The sequence below is a fragment of the Ostrinia nubilalis genome, chromosome 6 (assembly GCF_963855985.1).
Source record: "Ostrinia nubilalis chromosome 6, ilOstNubi1.1, whole genome shotgun sequence".
Taxonomy (NCBI): domain Eukaryota; kingdom Metazoa; phylum Arthropoda; class Insecta; order Lepidoptera; family Crambidae; genus Ostrinia; species Ostrinia nubilalis.
This window is the reverse complement of record NC_087093.1, coordinates 2215022-2242501: the sequence shown is the minus strand read 5'-3', so window position 1 is coordinate 2242501 and position 27480 is coordinate 2215022. Positions and strand designations below refer to the sequence as shown.

The following is a 27480-nucleotide window of genomic DNA, read 5'->3' as shown; positions in this document are numbered from 1 at the left end:
GTCTTTGAGACAACGCAAAATATACTTTGTTGTTATCTTTTGCTTTCAGAATTTTTTGCTGTAATGGTTGAAGAGATAAAATAAAAATTTGTAACTTACAGTTTGTTTTGCCGTGTAATGGGTTCCCATATCCTTCTTTAGTTTGCCCTAGCACGTTAATAAAAGTCATTTTCAGAGTCCTTAAAACACATACATTTCTAGAAAATACTAATGTCTCGTGTCTCTACAATTAAGACTACGGAAAAATAATTACACCTGAGCACCTACGTGTGAGAGTCTTCCAAAACGACCTAATAATGTAACGTACAGAAAATCCCAAATTAAATAATGCAAACATTCTCTTACGAGCATCAAAACTCAAATAATTCAACGTAAACATCTCAAATAAAATCTCATTTCGAAACTCGGAACCGGTCTTACGTCAGACACAATGATCCTGCTATTATATCACGATAACAGTAAAGATTTATCTGTAAAATTTCTCACGGGGCCGGTGTTGTAATTTGATTAAAAATTCATTAAACCGTCCACAGGGGCAGCGGAATAATTTAGTGACGTACACGCGGTCTGACGCCTCCGGTCGCAGGAAGCGTTTATACTGGCGGCACTATTGTGAAGTTGACGGGCAGCTGTCAAAGCGTCGACCGATGAATTTTAAAGCTTATGTCACTAAAGGAGGTCGTGTTTTTTAAATGTAGTTTTTAAACTCAAAAACTGACAACAATGCATGCCGTGGCAGTCTTTAAAATAAGGCAACACTTTGTGTTTGCGTGTTCAGAGTGTGTTCCTAGGCTTCTAATTTCTAGCTATTGTCTGCGACTCCTAATCTTCTTGTGTGTATGGATCAACACGGGTAAATCAGGCGACTTTGAAGATATACTGGGATTTATTACGTTACAATAAAGCGTTTACAATATTTCAGTTGAAAGTTCAAATGAGAATGAGAGACGTTAAGCGTCCGTGCAATCGTTTATATAGGTGTGCTTCAGCGCCATCTGTTGTGGTTTCTTGACATCGCGTGACGTAATCGATGCGGTGTGCTCGGTGATAGTATTGCCATTGATCTTTGGTTGGAGCTTCTCACGCGCTCCAATAGATGGCTCTTCTTAACATTCCGGCGGGCCTTGAGAGACTCCCTCTCAACATCTCAGCTCACGTCGTGTCACGCGCCGAGCCTCGAACCTGGCACCTCAGCGACCGGAAGTGGGCATATCTTTGAGAATGCCCTGTGTATGACGCCCGTGGCCGTCCGAATGACAGCAACCCTTGGTACGCCGTCACTGCCTGAAATCAGAGTTATTATGCGTCCTAACCGCCATTTCAGCGGCGGAAGGTTATCGTCCTTTATGACAACCAATGTTCCAGTTTGCAAGTCTTCAGTTTTCTGTTGCCATTTAGTACGTTTCTGAAGCTCTGATATGTACTCTGTAGACCATCTCCTCCAAAATGTCTGCCTCAGCTGTTCAACTCGCTGGTAACGATTGAGTGTGTTCGTGGTTGCAGCGGTAACATCACTCTCTGCAGGTGCAGTCAGCGGCCGACCAATAGTGAAGTGGGCAGGAGTGAGTGGAGAGTAGTCGTTGGGGTCTGAGGATAAAGGATACATAGGGCGGGAATTCAGGACAGCTTCAATTTGTACCAAAACTGTGCTGAATTCCTCATAAGTCATGTTTACATTTCCTACCACACGTGTTATATGGTGCTTACAGGACTTGATCCCAGCTTCCCATAAACCGGCAAAATGAGGCGCGTAAGGGGGAATGAATTTAAATTTAATGTGATTATCTGAAGCGTAATCAATGATAGACTGAGAATTACTCTTTAAAAAATCTGAAAATTCACGAGCTGTTCCTACAAAGTTACGTCCATTATCGGAAAATATTTGATAAGGTTTTCCTCTCCGGGAAATAAATCGTTTCAGTGCTAAAATATAACTCTGTGAAGACAAACTAGTTACTAGTTCCAAGTGTATCGCTCGAGTTGAAAAACATAAAAACAGACATAAATAACATTTTTCTAGTCTGGAACCCCTACCTTTCTTATTTAAAATAAATAAAGGTCCAGCATAGTCTACTCCACAGTTTATGAAAGGAAAATTTGCAGTTACTCGTTCAGTTGGTAAGTTACCCATGATTGGTTGTACTATTTTACCTTTCAAACGACAACATATGACACTGGTTAACGACTTTTTTTGCTAAGTTTCTACCGCCTAGTGGCCACAATTGTCTCTGATATGAGATAAAATTAATTGAGGCCCAGCGTGCAATAATTTTAAATGTTGACTTTGAAATAATAAATAGGTAAAGATATGTTTACTACACAATAAAATGGGGTGCTTTTTGTCATATGAAAATTCAGAATTAACTAATCTGCCCCCGACTCTTATGATTTTGTCAGCATCTAAAAATATATCTAAACTGGAAATATTACGTTTTGATTTATTTATAGCAAGATTATTATAAAGCGCATTGTATTCTTCAGGAAACGATTCTATTTGTGCCTGTCTAACTATAAACAATAAGGATTTATCAAGTTCTTCTACTGATAACGGCCCGTGTAACCGCTCATCAATAGATTTTGTTCGTATGTTATGTATAAAACGCATTACATAAGCACAAGTTCTTTGTAATCGATTTAGTTTAGAAAATCGGCTGAAATCAATGATAGGTAAATTAGAATCGCTACTACACAACAAGTTTGTAGTGGGAAGTTTTAACTCAGGTAAATCATTTAAGTTCTGTAAAATATTATTTTGATTTTGTGACCATTTTATGCTATCTTCAAATAAAAAGGTGGGTCCGTTCCACCATAAAGTTGATGAACTCAATTCATTTAAAAGTACTCCACGGGAAACCAGGTCAGCTGGATTATTTGACGAGTTTACATGCAGCCAAATTGTGTTGCTTGTCAACTCATTTATCTCAACAACGCGATTCTGAACAAAAGTCTTTAACTGATGTGGTGACATTTGCAACCATCTGAGAACTATAGTAGAATCTGTCCAAAAAACAACTTTGTCAAAGTTCAATCGAAGTGATTTAATTATTTTATCATACAATCTAGCTCCCAATAGTGCACCGCATAACTCGAGCCGTGGAATGCTAACCGGTTTCACTGGCCCGACGCGGCTCTTCGAACATAATAATCTCACCGTGATGACGTCATCATTACTATTGCACGTCCGAACATAAGCGCACGCACCGTATGCAGCCTCGCTCGCATCCGTAAATATGTGTAATTCGATCCTAGAATGGTCACACGTTCCTACAACATGACGCGGTACGCGAATATTATGTAAATAAGTTAATGTTTCAAGCGAGTAGGAGATCGCAGTTTAAAAGATTGATGTTTTTCAGAGAGCGCTGCTGCCCGTTCTCTGTTTGATGTGTAGTCCCTAAGTCGCCTCTTACGACACCCGCGGGAAGAGTAGGGGTTGGTGACAAATGTATTCTCCTCTGCCGTCACCACACGGCTTTTATTATTTATTGATTTTGAATTATAAACAATGCCTGAAATAATCCAACCTAGCGTAGTGTTTTGTAGGTAAGGACCTGTCGGTAAACGCATTTTCCCTTCTATCAACAATTCCCAAAACACGTCAGCCCCGATCAATAAATCAATTTTTGACGGTAAATAAAATAACGAATCGGCTAACTGAATATTATTCGGAATGTCTAAAGAGTTATAATGTAATGGAACTGTTGGTAAATTTGAAGTTATATGTTTCAAAACTATACATTTACAGCGAGTATTATAATCACCGTTTAATGACCTGACCTTAATTTCGCACAACTCTGTTGACTGAGTGTGTGAATGCCCTATTCCTGTGATATGATATGTGGACTGTATCGAATCGACTTTTAATTTTTTACGTAAATTTTCTGTAATTAAACAGTGTTGACTGCCGCTATCTAACAAAGCGCGAGCCTTATGATATACATTGTCATTACCTGCTATCTCCACTAAAGCTGTGGATAATAAAACAGTTTCTGACGCCTGCGTATACAAACTATTGTTCGAATTCTCGTTTCGTGTCGGTTCGGCTGTATGTAACACTGCCGACGAGTGCAGTACGGGGTTCGAATCCGGTTGGCACTCCACGACTGATACTAATGCGTTTTCTACTTTATCATTATTGTTACTGTGCAATAAACTGTTGTGTTTTCTACTGCACTGTTTACACGGACCAAAATAACAATCTGAAGCGAAATGTCCAGCTCGTAAACAATTAACACATAACCTTTTATTATTAACGAATTCTAATCTCTCTTTAAGGCTTGGTATTTCTGCTAAAGTAGGTATTTCGCGCTGTCAAAATCTGCGCGCGCAATACTTCGCCGAAGACAGCGCGCCAAAGAGCTCTCGCGGCTACACAGTATAGAAATACGCAGTTTAGAAATACGCAGTTGGTTAGGTTAGGTTGACTTCCTTCCGTTCAAGCGTCACACTCACAGCACTTTCTAATACAAATCATATCCAAGTGATACAAATTAAAACAACTTTCAAAATTTTTGGGAATATATTTTAGAATCGAATAAATATAGAATATAACTGCCAAAGTAAACACGGTTCAAAGAGGCGTGGCGTCACCCGACCTTCCGGAAGTTCCGCGCCGGCTAAAAGAATTTCAAGATTACGTCACCCGACCTATCGGTAGATCCTCGGGAGCTTGAGCGATTGGAAAAACATTTTATGATCAGTTATGTTACTCGTAGTAGCGACTATTTAGAGCTTGGATAATAAATTATAGTTGTTGCAATTCACAAAGCTTTGCATGTGGTTAATTACATTAATCAGTACACGCATCAATTTTGTTCAGTCTTTTTGTTTATTAATAAATAAAAATATCATACTAAAATTGCATACATATTTGTTTGTATTGGTCTGGGTGTTTTCTTTCCATAATTTATGTATAACGTATGTACGGGGCTCTGTATCGAAAATCACTATGAGCAATAAGCATCACACACGGTTACCTGGAGTGCATTACCGCAGCAAAAAGCTTGCCATCTTAAATGAACGCACAGTATAATATCGAGGTTTCGTCAGTACAGTTGCGAACAAAGGTGTTTGTGTAGTGTAGTTGAGTTGAGAGGTCAGATTATTGAAATAATAAAACGAACATTTTATTTTTTAAATACATTTTAAAAATAATTTACATTACAAATAACAATGAGAGGATCCGTTTGCTCGTTTGCCTCCTATCACATAAAAAAAAAAAAAAAAATAACAATGAGAGGATGACATTGCAAGGTGGTGCCAGTCCAGTCTTAAATCCGTTGATATATGCTGCATCTGCCATGTTTTTGGCTAAAAGATTCTTCTATCTTGCAGTTTAGACTTTTATTACAGACCTCAGACAGTATTTTTGGAAAACTTTTACGCATGGTGGAGGAAGGGACGCTCTAGAGACTCAAGTCTACAAGGAGTCACATGAACTCCAGTTTTAAATCCGTTGACATCTGCTATCTTTTTGGCTAGAAGATTCTTCTATCTTGCAGCTTAGACCTTTAGCTACAGACCTTAGACAGTATTTTTGTGAAAATTCTTACACATGGTGGAGGAAGGGACGCTCTAGAGACTCAAGTCTACAAGGAGTCATATGAACTCCAGTTTTAAATCCGTTGACATCTGCTGCATCTGCCATCTTTTTGGCTAGAAGATTCTTCTATCTTACAGCTTAGACCTTTAGCTACAGACCTTAGACAGTATTTTTTATTATTTATTTGTGTCAGTGTGCTCTTCTAAAGAGTGTAAGACGATTGTATGTACGATTAGGTACTATTAAAATGTAATTTTAACTCATTGGTTTTGTCTCATATTTGAGGAATGTACTATGTATCATGAGTAGAGTCTTCGTTTAAAAGGATGCGAACGATTTAAATTTCAATAGGTAGACAAAATTGACAATTTAAGCTTTCTCCAGTAACACTGATATTATTATACTGTGACTCATCAAAGTCATCATTGTCAAAAATATTGACAAATCGCGAACTGTCACGGCCAAAAAACTGACACGCGTCCGTCCTCCGTAAGCGCCACCGCGCGACTGATTGAGATTGTCCAAGCCGTCATGGACGATTTTTTCCACATTTTTTAACATAGTAACTAAATAAGACGCAATATAAAAATTTCATCCGTTAAAAGCCCTCAAGTTATTTCTGAACTTTAGTTTAGTAAAAGATTTAGAATCTCAAATCGCTTATTTTAAAAATAAAACCATAAATAGAAAACGAATAGAGGTAACTTTGGGAATTTATTCTATCGAGTCAACTTCATCAAATCGTGTTTCCATCCGTTAATAGCCCTAGAAAATATCCTCAACTATGCCCAATAAAAATCTTAGCCTTTAATTTTACTGTTTAGTACCTCAAAAATGAAAAATGAAAACCTCATTTTCGCCATTTTCTCTGCTACCCGGCCTTAACGTTTAAATCCAAAAACTTAGTACAAGAATAAAGCGAATGATTTCCGCTGCATAATGAGCATGTGCGGGTACTTTTGGAATTCACATTATTTTTTGTTGAAGCGAAAATATGTGATTTTTGTTGCGATTGTTGTTGAGGTTTTTTATTGTTATCAAAAGGGACTTTACTATTAGAAAATGATGAAGAATTATGCGCTTTAATCATTTCTAAAGTGTCTGCCTTATTTTTCAAGAATGTAATGAGATCGTCTAACTTAATGCGTTTATGATGCTGCGTAAATAAATTATTTTTATGTTCCTCCCACTCTTTCTCAACTACTGCGTCTAATTTGGAGGTAATGATATAAATAATAAGTGTATCCCAATATTCTATAGGTTCCCCGAGTGTCTTTAAGGCGCGTAAATTCTTTGAAACTATATCAATTAATTTCCTTAAATGAAATGAAGTCTCTTTATTTAGATTTTGAATGGTAAATAAAGACTTCACATGATTATGTACCAGCAACTTGACGTTATTATACCTCTCATTGAGCAAATCCCAAGCTATTGTGTAGTTTTCTGATGTGCATTCTATTGATTTAATAACTTGAGCTGCCTGACTAGTTAGCGATGTACGCAAATAATGGAATTTACGAATGTCATCAAGCTGGGTGGAGTTGTGAATCATAGAAAGGTAGGTATCCCTGAACTCTAACCAATTTTCAAACGACCCGTCAAAGGAGGGTAGTGAAATAGTAGGAAGCTTAATATTTATCGAAGCTTCACACCTAGAACTAGCACTAGATGAATCAGAAAGGCTAAAACGTTTTATTAAACTTTCTGCTTCTGCCATGGTTTCGTAATAAATATTTTCAAATGATTCACGATGTTCTAACTGAATTGCAGTTTCACTATCTAACACCATGAGCATTTCGATGGAGCTTTGAATGCTATTAAATTCACTAAATAATGATTTGGCTAATTCACTACGCAATTTTAATTCGGTTAATTGTTTATCGCTAGGACGAGAGTGGCTATGAAAAGAATTTACAAATTTTACGAATAACGTCAGTCTACCCTTGATTGAACCGCGTTTTTTATTTAATTCTCTAATTATAGTATCATCAGAATCTACGCACAAATTAGGAGATTTACAACGAACGGTTACGTTTTCAACACTCATTTTGACGATTTATAAAAGTGGGTACTCACCAAATTCCTGTAAACTGCGTACGTGACTCGTGAGGAAGCACAACACGGTACCTAGAGGAACAAGCACAGCTTTAGTAAAATTGAAATGGGATAAGATGGGGGAAAAAAGGAACGATTTGGCCAGACCCTTTGCTGATCCCTCGATGTGATGATGGATGATGCGGCTCTGAAGGTCCAATGTTTGCGTGTTCAGAGTGTGTTCCTAGGCTTCTAATTTCTAGCTATTGTCTGCGACTCCTAATCTTCTTGTGTGTATGGATCAACACGGGTAAATCAGGCGACTTTGAAGATATACTGGGATTTATTACGTTACAATAAAGCGTTTACAATATTTCAGTTGAAAGTTCAAATGAGAATGAGAGACGTTAAGCGTCCGTGCAATCGTTTATATAGGTGTGCTTCAGCGCCATCTGTTGTGGTTTCTTGACATCGCGTGACGTAATCGATGCGGTGTGCTCGGTGATAGTATTGCCATTGATCTTTGGTTGGAGCTTCTCACGCGCTCCAATAGATGGCTCTTCTTAACACTTTGTTTCAGTTCCAAGTTATTTCCTCGTAGGTTAGTTTGGTTGTTGGTTTTCTTAGATCGCAGTTCACCTTTCGACGTAAGTGCCAGCTTTTTGAAGCTTCTAAGGATAACCTATCAAACAATTTCCTGGATTTTTCATTCCGTACTTCAAGCTCTTGAGGTCGCGAGTACTTACAGTAAGGTATTTTGCTGAATCGTGGTATTTACTCGAGAATCAATTTACTCCTCCTCTTAGTTACTTTCTGTGCAATGAGTTGTATATTTCATCAGAAATACCGTTTCGGTCTGATATTTGCTATTCGCATAGCGAATTTAAAAATCTTCTATTTTCAATTCGCTTTGCAAGTCTTTACTTTCTTTCTTCTTTATTTCATTACTTCCAATATAAAATGGGAAAATATCGTACTATTTTCCGATTCAAACCCACCGTTTGAAAGTACGGAAAAATCAATCAAAACACGATACGAATGCTTTGTGGAAGTGAGGGGAAGCGATTATGAATGTTACACAAATTACGCTTGCAGCGTTCGTCACCAGGGCAAGGAATTATTTAGTTCTGGATACGACGTCTTCGTTTGCTTATACATTTTATTGGATGATAGACTATTTTCATCAATATTGTATATTATTATGTTAATTTATGTAATTTAATATGCTTGAAACAAACTAATAACCCAATCATGTGTTATGGTGACGGCTTGTTACTTAGTTACTGTCTTGTGTTATCTTAAATTCCTACAATAATGGCTATGATTAAAATATTGTGACTTTAAATGGTTATTCCAGACTACCTAATCATCTCATCGAAGAATTGACCATTCTCGTTTTAATCGTATCTAGTACAGAAATAATTTGCATTTCAAAATCTGGCTTGAGGCTGTTTAACAAGCCTTGTTTCATTCCGAACATGTTTGATCTCACAGCCCGCGAATCGATATATGATTCGCTCACAACTCAACCAACTTCACGTTTCAAAATCTTTCCACATTCTGCATTCAAAGCTTGGTTTATTTATTCCCAGTCGCATCCAGCAGCTGCCGCGTCCGCGTGCCCCAGTATCGGCGTTCAGCACTCGCCGCAACGCAATCATCAAATATTTGCATTCCACTGAAAAAGTAATACGATTATTAATTTACTCCCGTTTCATCGGGTTCCCAGTTCGATTCTGTTCAATAAACGTGGTGATTTTTGATATTCTCTTTATGCAAAACGCGAGAATCTAGTTTGTGGGGCCGGCTGAAAAATACTGAAACATTTCCACGAAAAAATTGTTTTGGATGACAAAAAGTGTTAGGCTGAGAAAATTTCTTATCATTTCAGATGGTTTAAGAGACCCGTCTTTGTAAAATAAACAGTTAATCTATAAAGATCTACAGACTCCTAATTCAACTGTTTGTTCGCCGAAGCAAGAACTATCGGTTTCGTTTTGTAAGGACAGTTTTACGTTGAAACTTGAGAAGTAAACTTGGGAGTTATTTTATTGCAATATCTGATTGAGAAGTTTTTAAGGGCGTTAACATCGAAACTTTGGGGGTTGATACCAAACTAATTATAAGATTAAATTCGGGTATGATTACAGGCAATGCCATCAAAAGAAGTTATTCAGCAAATTTTCGATATCAAGTGATATCTTTGGCTTTGCCGGTGCTGTTTAATTTCAACTTCATACTTGGTTGGAGTACTTAATAAGTAGTGATAATTATATTAATTGCACGAATTTGAAGATTACGACCCGCGTAGCACTTAAAACTCACAATAAGTCAAGCATGTGATAGGATAAATGCTTATAAGTATAAATAAAGGATTACTAATGTTTGGCCAAAAAACGTTTCCCAAATTATCACATCGCAAACAACGTTTCGCAAATTTTCATTTGGCAAATTCTCATTTGGCAAAACAACTTATTGCAAACTTTTAATTCGCAAATGTCGTTTTTGGCATATTATTGTTTAGCAAATTATTGTTTGGCAAAGTATGTTTTGCCAAATGTTTCATTTGGCAAAAATATTTCACGATAAACTATTTACAAAATAATTTGATTGTTGCATAGAATGGAATACAAATTAGCTTGTGGTTATTATTTTGTTTAGTGAGTAGTTAATATAAAATTTGTTCTTAATAAATTTTCTTATTTCATTCTTTTTATCGAAATTTCCTAATGATTAATTAACAATAGAGGTGATTCTAGCGCTCGGCGGCCGCTGCCGCGGCACGCTTCGCTCGCCTTCGCGCATTAAGGGTCACTGTTCTAACCTAACCTAACCTACTATTTTCTGCAATACCTACTTTTTGCAATCATACTATTTTCTGCAATCTCTTTGTTTTAACATGGTGAAAACCATGATCATGTGCCTTATGCTTTAATTTGTGGGTAACGGTGGGTAAGTATGTGAAGTGTCAATTTGACCAAACAAATTATTTGGGATATAATATTTGGCAAAATAAAACATTTGCTATATAAACATTTGCCAAGTAAAATTTTGCCAAATGATAATTTGACCAAATGAATTAGTTGCAAAAAGTACAGTTGCTAAAAGTTCATTTGGGAAATGATACTTTGGCGATAAGTTGTTTGCGAAGTGAAATTTGGCGAAAAGTAATTTGGCCAAACGGAAGGATACCATAAATAAATGATAATATAGCAATCAAAAAATTAAGTTTACATACGAGTAGTAATTCAAGAAGAAGTGACACAAAAATATAATTATTAACTATTTGAGGATCGAAATCGATATTGAATCTAGAATGTTGATCTAGATTAATGCTTAAGTTACATCCAATCTGTCATACCTTGTATTTACTTACAATAATGCTACGTATATAATCAGATCGGCAAACATCGTCAGGCTGCGGTATCTTAGGTTGATTACCGTGAGACCACTGCACTTCGATGAACTTCAACCTGTGGACTACGAACACCATGATTTGGCATTATTTCAGGACTAAAAAAATTGAATCCTCGCAATACTTTTTTTTACGGGGAAAAAATTGCGTTGAATCGCGCACCTACCCTGCGAGGACAAGGTAGGCTATGTGGGCTCACCAAATCAGAAGGACGAGGCATACCCATTAAAAAGACCCCGATGTTTCCGTCACTCGCCATAATTGGGGGGAAACTGGGATTTTGGACAAAGCCCTTTCTACCATAGCCCCTCCCGATTGCCCGCCTGCACGGTGGGCCCTACAAGCTCCCTAAGACGAGGACACGGTGGGCCCTATAAGCCCCCCAGGACGGGGAGACAGACAATACTTGAATGAAGGTTTTTAGGATATTTGGTACCTTGGCCAAAACATGACTTATGTAGGTACTGACACACTTTCCTCGTTAATGAGTGCCATGGTATAATGGAGATTTTAAAACGGTTATCGGCTTTTTAATCCAGTAATCAACGAGTTTTCAAGCTGCCAGGTTTTATGGGATAAAAAATAGCAAAACGGTATATTAAAAAAGGTTGACGTGATAAGGTTATCGTGGAAGTTTTGAGAATGATTCTTACTACAATTTTGTGAAATTGATCTTTTGTTGGTTCCCATAATTCGTACTCTTCATCATGAAGTATATTGCTGACTGTTGTTGAATGAAAGCTTTTTCCAAAAAGTGCCTAAGAGCACGACCTCTAACTTTTTTTTATCCAGCCACTGCCAGCTATCTTTTTGTAGTTAGTTCATCAACCAACCAACAATCCCAGAGACCAGCGTTCAAGTCAAGACACTGTCTCTTCGTTTCAGCCAAATGACGTCCACTGCTGGACAAAGGTCTCCCCTTAAGATTTCCACAACAATCAGTCCTGCGCTGCTTGCATCCAGATACTTCCTGCGACGTTCACAAGTTCGTCTGTCCACCTAGTGGGAGGCCTGCCCACGCTACGTCTTCTGGCCCATGGTCGCCACTCGAAAACTTTTCTGCCAACCATTGTCTCTACGAGCTACTAGTATGTGCCCTACTCACTGCCACTTGGTTTTAGCAATTCTATATCCTATTTTAACAAATCAAGGATAGCCTACACTCCGGCAAACATTTGTGCAAGTTAGTGTGCACTTCGCCGCGCGGTCGGAGACTGCGGACTGTTCTGTGACGGCTCTTGTTCCTGAGAATTCAATTATGAGCTGCCGATGGGCGAGTGGATCAATGAAATTAACGGTCTTGTAAATGTAGAGGTCTGGGACTGGGAAGTATTGGTGACGATTTTAGTCTTAAAGACACATTTAATGTCAAACTGCAGTAACATAGGCCTAACGGTTCGTTCAGAGTCAGATGTAGAGTCATACAACAAGGAAAGAAAACCGCATCAATTTTCTCTACTGCTTTTTGCCTTTAGCAGTGGCAATTTATTGACAGATCAATATTGTTTATTATAATTTGTATAAATAGTGTGTAGCAATTCAAAAATTGAGTGCTACCCTTATCCTGTGCATATTAAAACGTACATACATTAAAATGTTATATTTCTCTCACTAACAACAGTGTCTTTTTAGACACTTTTAAACGAATAAAGTGGTAATAAAAAGGGTGTAATAACCCTTTTTTGGAAAAATATTAAAAATTTATAAGTATTACCTATATTATCAGATATTCCTGAATCCATTGATTTGAACCACATTAACAATTCTGACAGCAGATAGCAGGCAACTGACACGGCGCCTCAGGGAGAATCGCGGTCAGCGCGAAATTTTAAATTTCATTTCACATCGAAACCACTGTAATACGAAATTTTAAAATCTCATTGAGATCGCCGTAAAATTGAGAAGTATTTATATTAAATATTTCATAAAATTAACCCTCATTTTCGGGATATTTTGTGTTCATTGTTTTCTCCAATGCCTGGATTCCGAAATAAATAAGGAAATTAAGCTTTATTATGATGATAAAACTCATTATTTCAATAAAAAGGATGGAATTTCAACTGAGCGTATATTTAAAATTTGACATACTGAAAAGTTACCTAAAGGTACCTAACTTATAAAATTTATGTAACCATGACAAACTGTTTCTGTCAAGTGTGTGTCATTTGATCAAGTTTTTAACCGACTTCATAACTTCATCAAATCCAAATTATATACCTACCTACCATTGAACAAAAGGTATTTACCGCTGAATTTGTAACTACTCACCAGATTTCTTTTAAATTTATTTTTTTACAAAATCGCACTTATCCCAACGACGTAAGATGCCACAGTGTATACCTACCTTGAATAGCAAGCCACATCTTACCCAAATACGAAGATGAAGATGAAGATGCAGACCCACCGCATCGCTCGCCGAACCGTGCGCCGTTCGCTGCATTTTTATGGACCCAGCAATAAACTACGGAACGGGTGATACGAAAACGACAATAGCGCACTTAAGTTGCTCATAAACGATATATCACATACTATGGACATTGTTATTTATATGGATCTCTGTACTGAATCACTAGTAGTTATGTTGAACCGGGTTTACGAGTTATCCTATCGTTTTAAATATGTGCACTGGCGGTGTTCGCAGACGATATTAAGTTTCGCAAAGGGAAGGAAGGTCGCTGACTTTATTATATTGTTCTCGGTTTTCATTGATAAAATTTATTTCGATTTTATTCCATTGATACGTGAACTAAAATTTGATACGTCATCGCGTCCTACCATTGTCGCCTTTTGTTAACTGTATGATATTCGACGGTTGGAAAATCAGCCTTAAAAAGATTATCCCCTTTTCTAATAAAAATTACACAATGTGAACATTACTTTAAAATGACAATTAGTGAGGGAATGTCATTTTAAAATAGTATACAACAAACGCGTAACTTTTTAATTAACAAGGGGGTAAATATATTTATTTTAATTTTGTAGGCACGTAAAATGTTCCTCCTGTAGTAGTACTTGACATCGCTCTAGCTTCAGCACATACAAATCGTTTGTCATTGCGACACATTTCCTCCCAAGAGCTGTCGAACAACAATAGATAAGAGCGCACGTACACAGATGCCTTTCAATCAGCGCGTCACGAGCGAGCGCCGCACGAGCGAAACTTAATTCGAGCGGAGCAAGCTGAGCTGAGCAACGAGCGGTACAGTCTACATTGTGGCGTCTCCTGTGGTAGTTGTACGTGCTATTTTACAACAGAAATATAGCCAGATGTGCCGTGGACTGTACACGCCAATGTGCCGCCGAACTAATTCATAGTGACACGCTACGGACAAGAGAGTTCGCTCTTGAGTGCACACCATTTGAAATTTTCACTCCCAAATTGTATTGACATTAACGAAAAATATTATTTCTTTCTTAGCTATTTATAAATATTGGTATAAGTTCTCCTTTTTATCACTTTAAAATTTACCTACGTCTTAATCATTATTTACTTCTAAAATAATTATTTCAAACTTATTCATACTTAGATCTAAAAACTTTCTATGGAATCCAGTACGCTAAAATGTAAAAAATACCGGTGAAACTGTTCAAGAAAGCAAGGGTGATTTTAGCTTCCCAACTACACTAACATAGGAGTCGCTATTTCAATTACGCCCTATATTTGGCCGCATGTGTAGCTCAGTAGCTCGCAGCCGTCTGAAGCGAGCTCGTCACGGCAAGTAAGAAAAGTGAGCGCGAAGTGCCCGCCCGCATACAAATATTTAACAAATGGCGTGTCGCCGCTGCAGTGGCGAATTGTTCATGGTTTTTGTTTGACTAACAGAATTTTATTTTAAGACTTTATTTTATGTGCCTTTAGACTTATATTTGAATGGCTGATTATGGGATTAAATTAACTTTACAAGCCCACACAAATTTGTTTTAAAGTAATGAAGGCATTTTCACATCCTCATTATCTTCAGATCATTTAGTCTCCACTGCAGGAAGGAGCACGACCCTCTTTTTCAGAGGCAAATGGAAGATTTTGCCAATACTCCCCACGCTAGCCAAACGGGTTGGGGAGTCACATAGTTTCATCATCATCATTTTCAGCCATAGGATGTCCACTGGTGAACATAGGCCTCCCCCAATGGTTTCCACAACGGCCATCACATAGATTTTATTGACATTTTAATTTTTCATTAGAAACTACAAATATTTCAAACACGATTTTTGTCATAGTTCACAGCTTTTTCTTTCTAGTGAAAGTTAAATCTTATGTAGCAAATTTCGGTAGGTAGTAGGGACGTTCCCTTGCCACTTTTTAAGTTGTTTGATTTGAACTTGCAAAAATAACTTTGCGAAAACATTAATAAGTTTTGTAAACTCCGTCTTCAGAATCATATTAAATTGCACGAGGACACCGAATGACCCACTTCCAAAAGAAAAACAACCAGCTAAATAAATTTAAACATAAGTAAAGTCAAATATTGAAGGACAAACTCAAAAGCTTTCAAACCTTCAATTCCACCATATTTCAGGATAACGTCAATGGGATTATAAATTCATTTCAAAGAAAATATTACAGTCGCAAAATATTTCTTCTGTAATCTTTCACGTCAAGTCTGATCAAAATGGCTTGTAATTTTGCATAGTAGCATCAAAAGGAACTTCGAAATCCTATGTTCTTCTGGTAATTTCCAATGACAGTTAACTTTCTCCCAGGACAAACTTGACCTTCACTGGTTTAGTTTTTATTGGCGGTCAAGCTGTAGATCCTGGCTACACAGAAGTTGCAGGGGTGTGAACGAGAGGAGGGAATAGTTCCGGTGGCATCAAAAGGTAAAATATTTTATTTTTGGATTTTCTAATCAGTTGAGCAGTGGCGGAACAAACAACTCTAAGGCTGGTTAATATTCAGCCAACAGCACATCAGATTATACATTTTTGTTGCAAACTAACACCTATTCCAATTAAATAAGATACCACAGTGTTAAGTTCGGTTAACTGTCGCCTGAACCTTGATGAAGAGAATCGAGACAAAATAAAAAAAAGTTGTTTAGTGATCGCGGCTAGAAGTCAGGTTCGCGATGCAAAGAAAACTCATTACTTCTTATTCGCCGACCGTTGGGTAGTGCTGTCGATAGTAAATGTCGATGGCTCGATAGATTTTACACTGAACTTTTATACTAACTCTCAGACGGTTTCAACGTAAAATGGAATGGCACTTAAATTTAATGCTAGTGCTATGTTTAGAAATGCGATTTTGTTTGAACTTAAACTAATGTTACAAATTAATCACGTTCGTGTAATTAATTAGAGAAATAGCTTGAGTAACTGATACGATTAAATTTACATTAGGTATAACAAAATAAAGCTTTTTACTTACTTGACACACACACTCATACAATATATCTCCACTCTTGTATAATTTGCTTGTTGTTGTAAATTTGTATTATGTAAGTAAATTACCCAAAGGCAGTCGTCAATTCAGTCCACCCGCATAAAAATTGCTTGGCAGAATGTTACTTGGTTTCTCGCGATACATGTGCATACCTAGTGCGAGAACCGCTACCAACACTTCTTCACAATCCACCATAGCATGTAATTAGCTTAAGACTGTCAATCCGTTTTTTTGTAAATCTGTCTTGCTTAAATAAAGATTATATTATTATTATTATTTATTGAAAAAATAAACTAGATGTTTGAGTTCTAAAACATTCACACTCTGTTTATCGACGATGCTTTATTTGACAAAACCGCACTATCCAGGGCTGTAGTAATAAATTTATTTTAAAAGTAACGCATCAGTATGCGAGTGTCGTGCCGTCTCTCCACACGGAATGGGACAAAGCAAGATGTATAGCAGCAATATGAGAGGCTAGTATAACAGCCAATTTTTGCCCGAAGAAAAGATCTATACGTCTCAATTTACAGTGGATATGCTTAAGTCAATGAACTATCCAGAGAATAAAAACAAAACTGTCACCATGATGCGTTTTTGTTTTCTTTCGTTCGTTCATTTCAGCTCAAAGACGTCCACTGCTGGACAAAGGCCTCCCCCAAGGATTTCCACAAAGACCGGTCCTGTTTTTTAGTTTAAAAGTTTTTGTTTTATCAGAATACATTTTGTGAAGTCAACGATAATATTCAGATAGTTTTCCTACATCACAAGTTTAGTTTTTATGCAGATTCACTTATGTGCCATTTAATTTTGAAGTAATATTTTCTACAAAGTTACGATAAAACACCAGCTGAGGTTATCATTATTATAACTTTGTTGACTCAAAACTTTGTATTAGTCAAAAAGGATCGTCTTAAGTCTCCTCGGAATACCTTCGAAATACATCTTCTTGGGCATCTCTACATATTTTACTAAAAAACTAGGTACATACCTAAGCACTGTAGCGTAGGTATCAGTTTGCCATATAGGCATTCGGGCAAAATTACGAGTCCCTGCCCTACGCATCGATCATGTCTCTTCACCGGCATTAAAGGCATACGATGTAACTTTTGAAATGAAAGAAAATGTATCCAAATTAGATTTGGAGCGAACCAGATACGCCGCAGAGTGTTCAGGTGATTTGGGAGTGGAGCCTTCAGATTGAATTTGCCCATACTCCTGAGAGCAGATTCTATAGGTCTGGGAGTTAGTGACGCTGGAATAGGTTCTGGGTATTTTGGAGTTGATTTTTCTTTCATATTTTCAGTGCAGATAAGGTTTCGTTTTTTGTTTAGATAAAAATGACGTTGTTAATTGACTAATGTGTAAAAGAAACTCCAAAAATGTATTAAAAGGGAAGTTATAAAGTTGTTTAGCAGGTTAGGTAAATAAACATAAAAATACACGTTTAAATTATTTTTATAATCCTTTTTTAAAAGCATATTTTTTTTCTAAATGCGCATGAATGAACACCACAGGCACAAATATTTATTAAAACAATTCTCACTTGATAGTACTTGTCAATTCTTTAAACTGAATACTTACCAAAGAATATTGAAACAACTATCTTCCAAGTAAACTTTCGACAAAGTTTCAATTTCGACCCACTGTTTATTTTCAGTAAGTTTCAGCATCTGAAATCACATTCAAAACTGGACCCATCACTTCCAGGTAAATATTTAACTATATTGTTAACTTCCTACGAACCCTCTGGCCCCTCGGGACGTTTTTCCTCCCATTACTTCTATAACATCACTTTATGATACTGAACCTTGCTTTTTTATTATTCATGTTAATACTCGTTACATTAGCGTATTTTTGTTCTAGCGTTGTTCTTATGGAGTCTTTTTTCTTTACCCATTCCGTCTTTCAGCTTCATTTTTTATTTAGTATGCATAAAGCATACTCAATGCGACGTCATCGAACGGTTGCTGTTTTGTTTTGGAAGTGGTTAATAGAATTAGTTATCTATACTACTCTTAGTAAAGTTCTTTTCAGCTTATAAGTTCTTGAAAGTATGTAAAACTCATATTTTCTAGTAATAACTTGTTTTTTACACTCAAACTACTGACTCACTTATCACTGAGTTCTACTGAAGTTATGACTCAGTACATGTCATCTATGTTAATGCTGGGTATTAGCGATCAAGTTAATTATGTCATACTTAAATATATTACACACCCAAGTATTTTATGTAGCTCATTTGTTCAAAGGTAGGGCAATCACAGGCACATCTCACATTATACTCGTATAACATTGTATTAATACTGCAATATTTCGCAACATAACATTATACATCTTGGCAACGTAATCTTTCTTAACCCACTAATCTTCACGCCATCCACCTCCTTCGCCCTTAACCCGTAAACCTACCCTACAAAACCTGCCCTTGCGCTCATCCCTTCTAATTCTAAGTTCAAGTAAAGGTCAGAGCTAATTGACAATTAATTACAATTCAGTATCCTATACATGCTCAGTTCAGGCGTAGTTTGCAACAATGGACGTAGTGACAGTAGAACGGTAAGCTCATGAGATAAACAATGTTCTAAATTGCTCTGGGATTTCACGGTAAGAAAACAATTAAATTTTCAAGATTTGAGTCGATTTTGGTTACTTCTTTTAAAGCCATGTTCTGTGTTAATGCTCGCCATTGCAACAGACCGACCTTTTAATGGAGAGGATTTGGCTTACAATGACCACGCTAGACGGGATGATATTATTGATACATTATATTTCCCACGTTACGGCATTTTACAGTACTTTTGTTGCAATTTACAGGAAGTTTGGCCCTAAAATTAACTGGAAAAAATTTCCATAAGGCATTAAGTTCACCTTCTGTACTCTATGAGCATTAAAGTTATAAATAAAGTACTCAATACCACAGTCCACGGTAAGAAACTGTCATAATATTATTATCATTGATGATGATAGGATTGGCAGTAGGCGCTGGATGCAGGCCGCTGCCAACCGGCCAATCTAGAAATCATTGGGGGAGGCCTAGGTTTAGCATTGGACATCCTATGATTGAAATGATGATGATTATGTAGAGCATTGGGTTAGGTCATAGTTCTTTATTCAGCTGTAGTCGTGAAGGCTTTTTTCGGAATCCTACAGTTCCTCTCACTTAAGGCGAATGATTACCGGGGTATTTTTGTATTTTTAGTGGGTCTGTGCCTCGTCTCTCTGACTTGGTATCCCCACATAACCAACCCTGTCCCCGCAGGTTAGGTGCAATTCAGTGCATTTTTACCCCGAAAAAAGAATGGCGCCTTATTCAGATAATAATGACAATGACGTGTGCTTACTGATCTCGTCGCTTCAAATTTCGAAGCCGTAGTTTGTAATGAAGTAGTCAAGCGGTAATTGGCCGTCAACGGTTGCAGCGGCTAATTATCCGACATCAAATTGTGTATAATTGAAGGCGGCTTCTGCGTATTATGTAGATATGTACATGTATATGTATGTACTTGGGATGAGACAGGAATTGGATATGATAGGATAAGTAAATTAAGCCTTGATGGCAATGCAATGTAACAGGACCCAAGGATATTTAAAATGTCCAATATTTAATAGTATACATATTTTTTGCAGTGGTTCTATCGGTAGGTATTGTAATATAAGTTTTTAAAAACATTGAGCTTAACTAATTGGTTATTTATTGGAAAATAGTGACGTTTCATAACTTTCGAATAATTAATCAACGTAGTTATTTAATTTTTAACGTTAAGAGTCGCATCTCAAACTAATTTGAAAATTATAAATAACTTGAAAAAATCGAACTGCCTAAGGCGGGAATTGAACCCACGATATATTGTAGGGTAGGTATACTTAACATTGATGAAACAAACGCTGGCTGTAACAGCGTATTACACTTGAAAATTTCGACGGGTTCATCCAGTGTCTAAGTAGCTCAGTTGGAAGAGCAGTCGCCCGGCAAGCGGAAGGTCGTGGGTTCAATTCCCGCCTTAGGCAGTTCGATTTTTTCAAGTTATTTATAATTTTCAAATTAATCAACGTACCCAATAATCAATATTTGGTTAATTTTATGTAATTGTTTTTGGAAGTAGGAATATAAAAAGTGATAAAGTGTATCTATGAATAAAAACTGATCTTATCATGCAGGTAAAGAAGTGCTCTGAGATAAAGCTATTGTTTATAATAATTTCCCTTACATTGTAATCCGTACACTCGTTTTGTTTGCAACTGAGCATACTCACAAAATAGTAGGTCGGCATAATAACGCCCAAGTGGATGTCCCAGGGATTTGTATAAACCCAACAGTGGGTCGCGAGGTCAGGGCTCGGCCCCGGGTCACGTCCAGCTTTACATACTTTCTGTGAAGCTGCAAGCTTAAAAGAATCTTATTGCGCTCTTTGAATGCTCTAACAGCCTTTGAAATGTTACATTGTTGTAAATCTGGTCTTATTCTAAAATTTTCAGGTTTTCCCTTCAAATAGAGTTACACAGACGATGCCACATCAAGTTAAGAACTCAGTTTTGTAAGTTACCTAGTGCTCAGAAAAAGTAGAACTAGAAGTAGAACTAGAAGTTCGTTCGTTCGTTTCAGCCAAATGACGTCCACTGCTGGACAAAGGCCTCCCCCAAGGTTTTCCACAATGAACGGTCCTGCGCTGCCCGCATCCAGGCTCTTCCCGCGACCTTTACCAGATCGTCGGTCCACCTAGTAGGAGGCCTGCCCACGCTACGTTTTCCAGCCCGTGGTCGCCACTCGAGAACTTTCCTGCCCCAACGGCCATCGTCTCTACGAGCTATGTGCCCCGCCCACTGCCACTTGATTTTAGCAATTCTGCGAGCTATGTCGGTTACTTTGGTTCTCCTACGGATCTCCTCATTTCTGATTCGATCACGCAGGGAAACTCCGAGCATAGCCCGCTCCATCGCCCTTTGGGTGACCTTGAGCCTTCTTATGAGGCCCATAGTAAGCGACCACGTTTCGGATCCATATGTCAACACTGGCAACACACACTGCTCGAAGACTTTCGTCTTGAGACACTGCGGTATTTCGGACATGAGTATATGGCGAAGCTTCCCGAACGCTGCCCATCCGAGTTGGATTCGACGATTGACCTCTTTCTCGAAGTTGGACCTACCTAACTGGACTGTTTGTCCCAGGTATACATAATTGTCGACAACTTCGAGTGTAGAGTCTCCAACCTTCAGAGGAGTGGGTGCAACACGGACATTAGACATGATTTTTGTCTTGTCCATGTTCAGAACTAGAAGTACAACAGAAATACTCAAAATGATGCTTTACTGACTTTAGTTTTTACTTCAACCCATAAGCTAAAATAAGACATTAGCATCCACTAAGAAAGGATTTTACGAAACTCCTCTCCTAAGGGGGTAAAACGGGATCCACGCGTACGAAGTCGCGGACGGCCGCTACTTATTTATAATATTTATGTTCTATTTTTGCTAGCGTGTTCGAATGGTTTTATGATTGAATGCAAGTTGACCAATAAGTCCTGTGACGTAGTACTACGAGTAGAATTTTAAGACTCACAAATACCAGTGTAATGCCACCCACAACACATCCATGTCCCCGCAAGTCACCCACAGACTGACAGCGTCTCCTCAGTAATAATTGCCCCTAATTGATTTGCTTTGTATTCGGATTACCAATTAATTAGCGCATTATGCCGGACAGCCTGGCAAATGGCCGCCGTGTATGTTTGTGTAATACATTACGTGTAACTTATGTGATCTGTAATGATGACGGGAATTATAATGGGATCGGGATTAATCTATTGCCGAAAAAACCGGCCAAGTGCGAGTCGGGCTCGCACACCGAGGGTTCCGCCGTACAAACGTAGCGGTTTACAATTTATGACGTATTAAATCAAATTACTTACTTGATTCCGTTGCGAGTAGTGGCGAATTTCAAAATATGCGGTATGATTATTTTTTATTTATTTATTTTTCCTATATTTGCATTATAGGTAGGTACCTACCTCAGCGTTTTGAATTTTTGCGTTGATTTAGAATTTCTCACAGTTTAGAGGCAATTAGATTTAAGAAGTGTTTGATATGAATTTCAACTTTAATATCTCTACGCGTTCATGTGAAAAAGGGTAGGTAGTAAGTTTATAATTATTAAAAAAATATTTTATGTCATGTAAGCAAAAATAATATTTTAAATTTTATATAACTTCAAATTTATCATTTTCGCAATTTTTCCTTTATCTGTACTATATAACGTTGCTTCGTGCCGAATTTCAAGATTCTGAGTTCACAGGAAGTACCTTGTAGGTTTTGATTCCCTAGCGTGTGACGGAAATTCGTCTAAGGTGTCGGTATAAACTGCTGTATCTTTTGATCGCGTTAACTTAGAAGTTTGATTTTTTTACTTCTTAAAGGGACAATAGATCTAGGTATTTGGTATAAATTTCAATTTGATACCTTTATTCGTTCGTGAGAAATAAGGTAGTAAGTTTCATTTTATTAAAATATTTTTATTATATTATATAACTAAAAAAATGTAATTTTCGCAATTTTTCCTATATTTGCATTATATGACAATGCTTTATGCCAAATTTCAAGATTCTGAGTTTACGGGAAGTATCCTGTAGGTTTTGATTCCTTTGCGAGTGTCGAAAATTTGTTGAAAATATCGACATAATCGGCTGTATCTTTTGATTGGCTTGGCTTAGAAGTTTGATATTTTCACAGCTTAAAGGGACAATAGACCTGAGTATTTCATGTGAATTTCAGCTTGATACGTTCACGCGTTCTTGAGATAAAGGGTCTTGACAGACGGACGGACGGACAACAAAGTGATCCTATAAGGGTTCCGTTTTTTCCTTATGAGGTACGGAACCCTAAAAATGGCAATCTTCATATTCACTAGATTCTCTGAAGTCTTAATTTAACGCAGTCAGCGTTGGATATAATAGGATCCTAAAAGGAACCTCCATGCAAAATTTGAGACTCCTAGCCCTTGTAGTTTCTGAGATTTCGTGATGAGTGAGTGAGTCAGTGACCATCCGGTTTTATATACATAGATTTTTGTAATATTTAATTAGCTTTTGCATAGGAATCTACGTGGTTTCAGTCTATCAAAAGGTTATTGTTCGGTCGGCTAATTAGTATTACAACACAAAAACTATTTAGTAGGTATTTAAAGTGTAACGAAAAGCATATCGCTAACATTAAAAGATGAACACATCATAAAGTTTCACAACCTTTACTTTTTCACCCTACTAGGGATTTATTTTTGCGACAAAAGGATGCTTATTGTTTATGTCCTTTCTAAAGTCCCAAATTAGTTTAGTCCAGTGATTCAGACTTTCAAACTCAACACACAGAGTCACTTTCGCATTTATATCATGGATATGGATACATTACAACCCACTGGTTACACCTACTTCCACGTCCCTGCTCTCGCTCCCGCACCCGCTGCCGCGGCCGCACCCGCTCCCGCTTCTACACGGAAAAATACCTCGTGGTGATTACCAGAATTCTGGTAAACCCAACCAAATACACACTATTAGTTTCTTAGTTCGTGGGACATCTTTGTAAATTACTAATCGTTCTAGCAGTCTCGTAACTCAACATTTATTTCAGTGTACGCCCATGTCGCCCATGCTTTCAACATGAATGGGGCATGAAGGTCCATTTGATTAATGTAAGTCGTGCGACACTTCGATTGACCGATGCGCCTTAGTCCTTAGCTCTATCATATAAGTACAGTCGCGGAATGAAAAGGTTCGTCACCTTAGTGTCGGTTTTCGCTTGCACTAGGTACTGTAAGAGTCAAACCTGCCAACATAACATTGCAAGAAACAGTGCTGCTAACATTTAAATAAATATGACGTTTGCTAACGAATAAGGTTTTGCTTGTTTATTTTTCTATCCTATCAGTGCAATGCAATGATGACATTGACCAATTGACAATAGTTTTTTTTTATTTAAAAGAAATAATAATGGCAGGTTGAACCAACAAGAAGGTTTTAGTTTATCAATCATAATCTTCTTGACAAGATAAATCGTCAAACAACTTTGATCTGAATAATTTTGAACTTTACTGACGAACATTTAAAGATTATTTTCTCTAACTCGAGATTATTCTGTAACAAAGTTTCAAAAGGTAATATGTGCTCGCGATTCGTTGAAGGAATCAATTTGAAAACTGACGAACCTTTTCATTCCGTGACTGTACATGTGTGTTTCCCATTCCCGCTATCGCTTCCGCTCCCGCTTCTACGCCATGGGCGTTCAACATGAATGGGGCATGAAGGTCCAATTGATTGAGGTCAGTCGTGCGACACTTCGATTGACCGCTTCACCTTAGCGCCTCCAGTACGAACTGATGAGATTTGCATCCTCTTACGGCTCCATGACTTGGTAGACTTTCTCAATTCGAATGTCCTAAGCCTAAGGCCTAAGTCTAGGTGAAACTTATCAAATGTGTCTGAAAGTTAAGAAAACCCATTTCAAATCAAATTATTTTAAAATTTATAAGGTCTATTGCAGACTTCACGGATTCATGTTGATTTCTTGACTACTGCTTTTACGTAGCCAATACCAAGAGCTAGCATATCCATCAAAGCGGTCGAGATGTGATGCATTGATCCAACTTTTTCAAAAGAAATCGGAGTGATTTTGTGTGATTGATCTTCTAAAGAAATATCAAAGTTCAAGAATTTAGAGTACCTTAAATCATTTTGATCTCTCATCTCTATACATATAACCTCTCAAATTAGTAGTCACTTTCAGTCATTAAAATTTCAACCGATATTCAAAAAGTAAAGCTTTTGACTTTCACGAGAACGTAGTTACGAGCGTTAGCTTACATGTATTTACTCGTATACATATTAGATGATCAAATGTTAATTAGTATCCACTCGCCTGTTAAATGAGCAACAGTTAGCTATGTACATCACAGCACAATCGGATCCTAATTTGTAATATCCTCCCATTGCATCGATTAGAACGCGTTAATTGGAAATTGACAATCGTACATCCTACATTAGAAAATGAACCAACCGATTAGTCACAGAAGCGATCATGATCGGATTGTGATCAAACAAAATTAAAATGACATCCGTGTTTCTGTCCAAACGATTCTCTAGATATTATAACGCTTTGGGAACATCAAAGAGGCTGAAATTGCTTAGCAAAGCACTGGACTGGAAGTTAGGAATTTGTTCGTCCTCCAGAACCGAATGGGTGGGCCGTTTTAAACTCAGAGGTTTAATTTGAATTTAGGTCCTATATTTAACTGCTACCTTTAATTACTTATTTATGAGCCGAATGTGTGGTAAATAACACGGAGTTTTTAATTTATATCTCCATATTGTTTTGCTTTTGTTGTTTTGTTTACGCTGTGTTTTTGGCATAGTAATAAACCAACATTGTGTTGTATGGTCTAAAAGATTTGGATATCGTAGATTTGGAGGACCTGGATTCAATTCTCGTTTGGGACACACTTTGAAAAATAACTTTGTCTTCCTTCTAACTTGGTTATTGCTGTCTTCAAAATTGTCTGTCTGTCTTAAGCTTTTGAACTTGAACTTTCATTTTTATGTTGTTAATTTGGAATCATTATTCTTATCAATGTAACTGCAATTAATTTGTCACTTAAATTTAAAAAATATTACATATCGCTGTCACATTATTTCAGTTAGTATTATATTGCATAAAATTAAAAGAGACAAAACGTTATGAAGACTGCCCGACACCCAGCATCATAATAACCTAAACCAACGAAAAAACATCTGTGCGTTTCGTTTTATTTCACAGCTTAGTCCCACTGGTGGCGACCACAAAGTCCCAAACAATTATTATTCCACCAGCACACAAATACAAATACGTAAGTACTATTCAAAAAACGCGTCCGCGAAACAACGCTAGTCACGTCGGTCACAAATCCTGACAGTTGTTTGGGCATACCTTAAACAAGTTACATGATGGCCCACCGGCGTGGTTCTCACGGTCTTTTTGTGTGACCCAACAATCGAACCGTGGCCCCCATTACGCATCGCCAAAACATGGATGTCGGAATCGCGATCCAGCGATCTGTGAACATCGCTGAAAGTTTTGGGGGTCCGTGGTGAAATCGACATGGTATTTTTGATGTTGGAATGCGTTTTTAGTTTTTTTTTCATTTGAGGGTAAACTATTCTAGCCGGTGAAAGTCTATTAAATATGTATTTCAAGCGCAATATCTACGATAGGTGATTATTTTGAACGACTGAAATGATGTCTGAGTTAGTACTAACTTGATGATGTAACTTTACCAGTTGAACTTTTGAATTGGATAAGGTAGGATGGATAAGAATAACCTAACTAGCCGAACAAGTCGTTTTCATATTTAAAAATTGACACTTAAAGATATTTTCAATGTGTTTTTTCAGAAAAATACTATAAAAGCTTAATAAATAGGTTCTCACAGTCATTCTTAACGCCCAAATCACTCTTGCCTACTTTTTAATACACCTAAAACAATATTCAATTCTGTTTTCCATCTGACTGATTCAGAAAATTCGCGAGCCGGTTTTTCAATAAACAAACAACTTTCCGAATGTTATTAAGTCTGAACGGTGGGTGTGCCAGTCCGAACTTAAAACCCGTTGTTTGAAAGTTTTCGCACATTGTTTCCTAAAACAGAATTCTCGGGCTAATAGGATTTGTCATAACAATACGTTTTGTGTCAGACCTGTGTGCGACCGAACGTTTTCTCATGTAGACACTTTAGATTCGAATGAATGGATTTTTGGCGCTGGTTTTAATATTTGCTGCTGTTTATTTAGGAGACGAATTGAAAACATTATGAGTACTTTATGTCTGACGAAGTTTATATTTTTAGAAACATCTTCTATTATGTAAGCTTTGTAGAAAAAAGCTTTGTAAATTGATGACATCAATAATTCAATATTAGAGTCTACTTACTAACCTATAGGATTATCACATAAGTTGGACATTCATGGTCATTGACGTAGATCCAAATCTTACCGTGTGTAATGTATTTCAACTTAAGATTTCACACACATGGTCAGTTTTTGAATTTACGTCGCCAGATTCACAAAGGTTACATTTGCTTCAGCA

At 37.3% G+C, this 27480-nt stretch overlaps 1 protein-coding gene and 1 long non-coding RNA gene across 2 annotated transcripts in view; one reads left to right on the top strand and one right to left on the bottom strand.

Annotated features, from left to right (window-relative positions):
* LOC135072400 (CUGBP Elav-like family member 4) overlaps window positions 1–27480 on the top strand; it is an 825344-nt gene that overhangs the window by 425425 nt on the left and 372439 nt on the right. The gene's annotated exons all lie outside the window — the stretch shown is intronic.
* Window positions 868–8143, bottom strand: LOC135072402 (uncharacterized). Its single transcript, XR_010257426.1, has 3 exons — window positions 7745–8143; window positions 7619–7669; window positions 868–1587 (listed from the first exon to the last, which is right to left on the bottom strand). It is a non-coding gene; the product is annotated as an uncharacterized LOC135072402 (long non-coding RNA).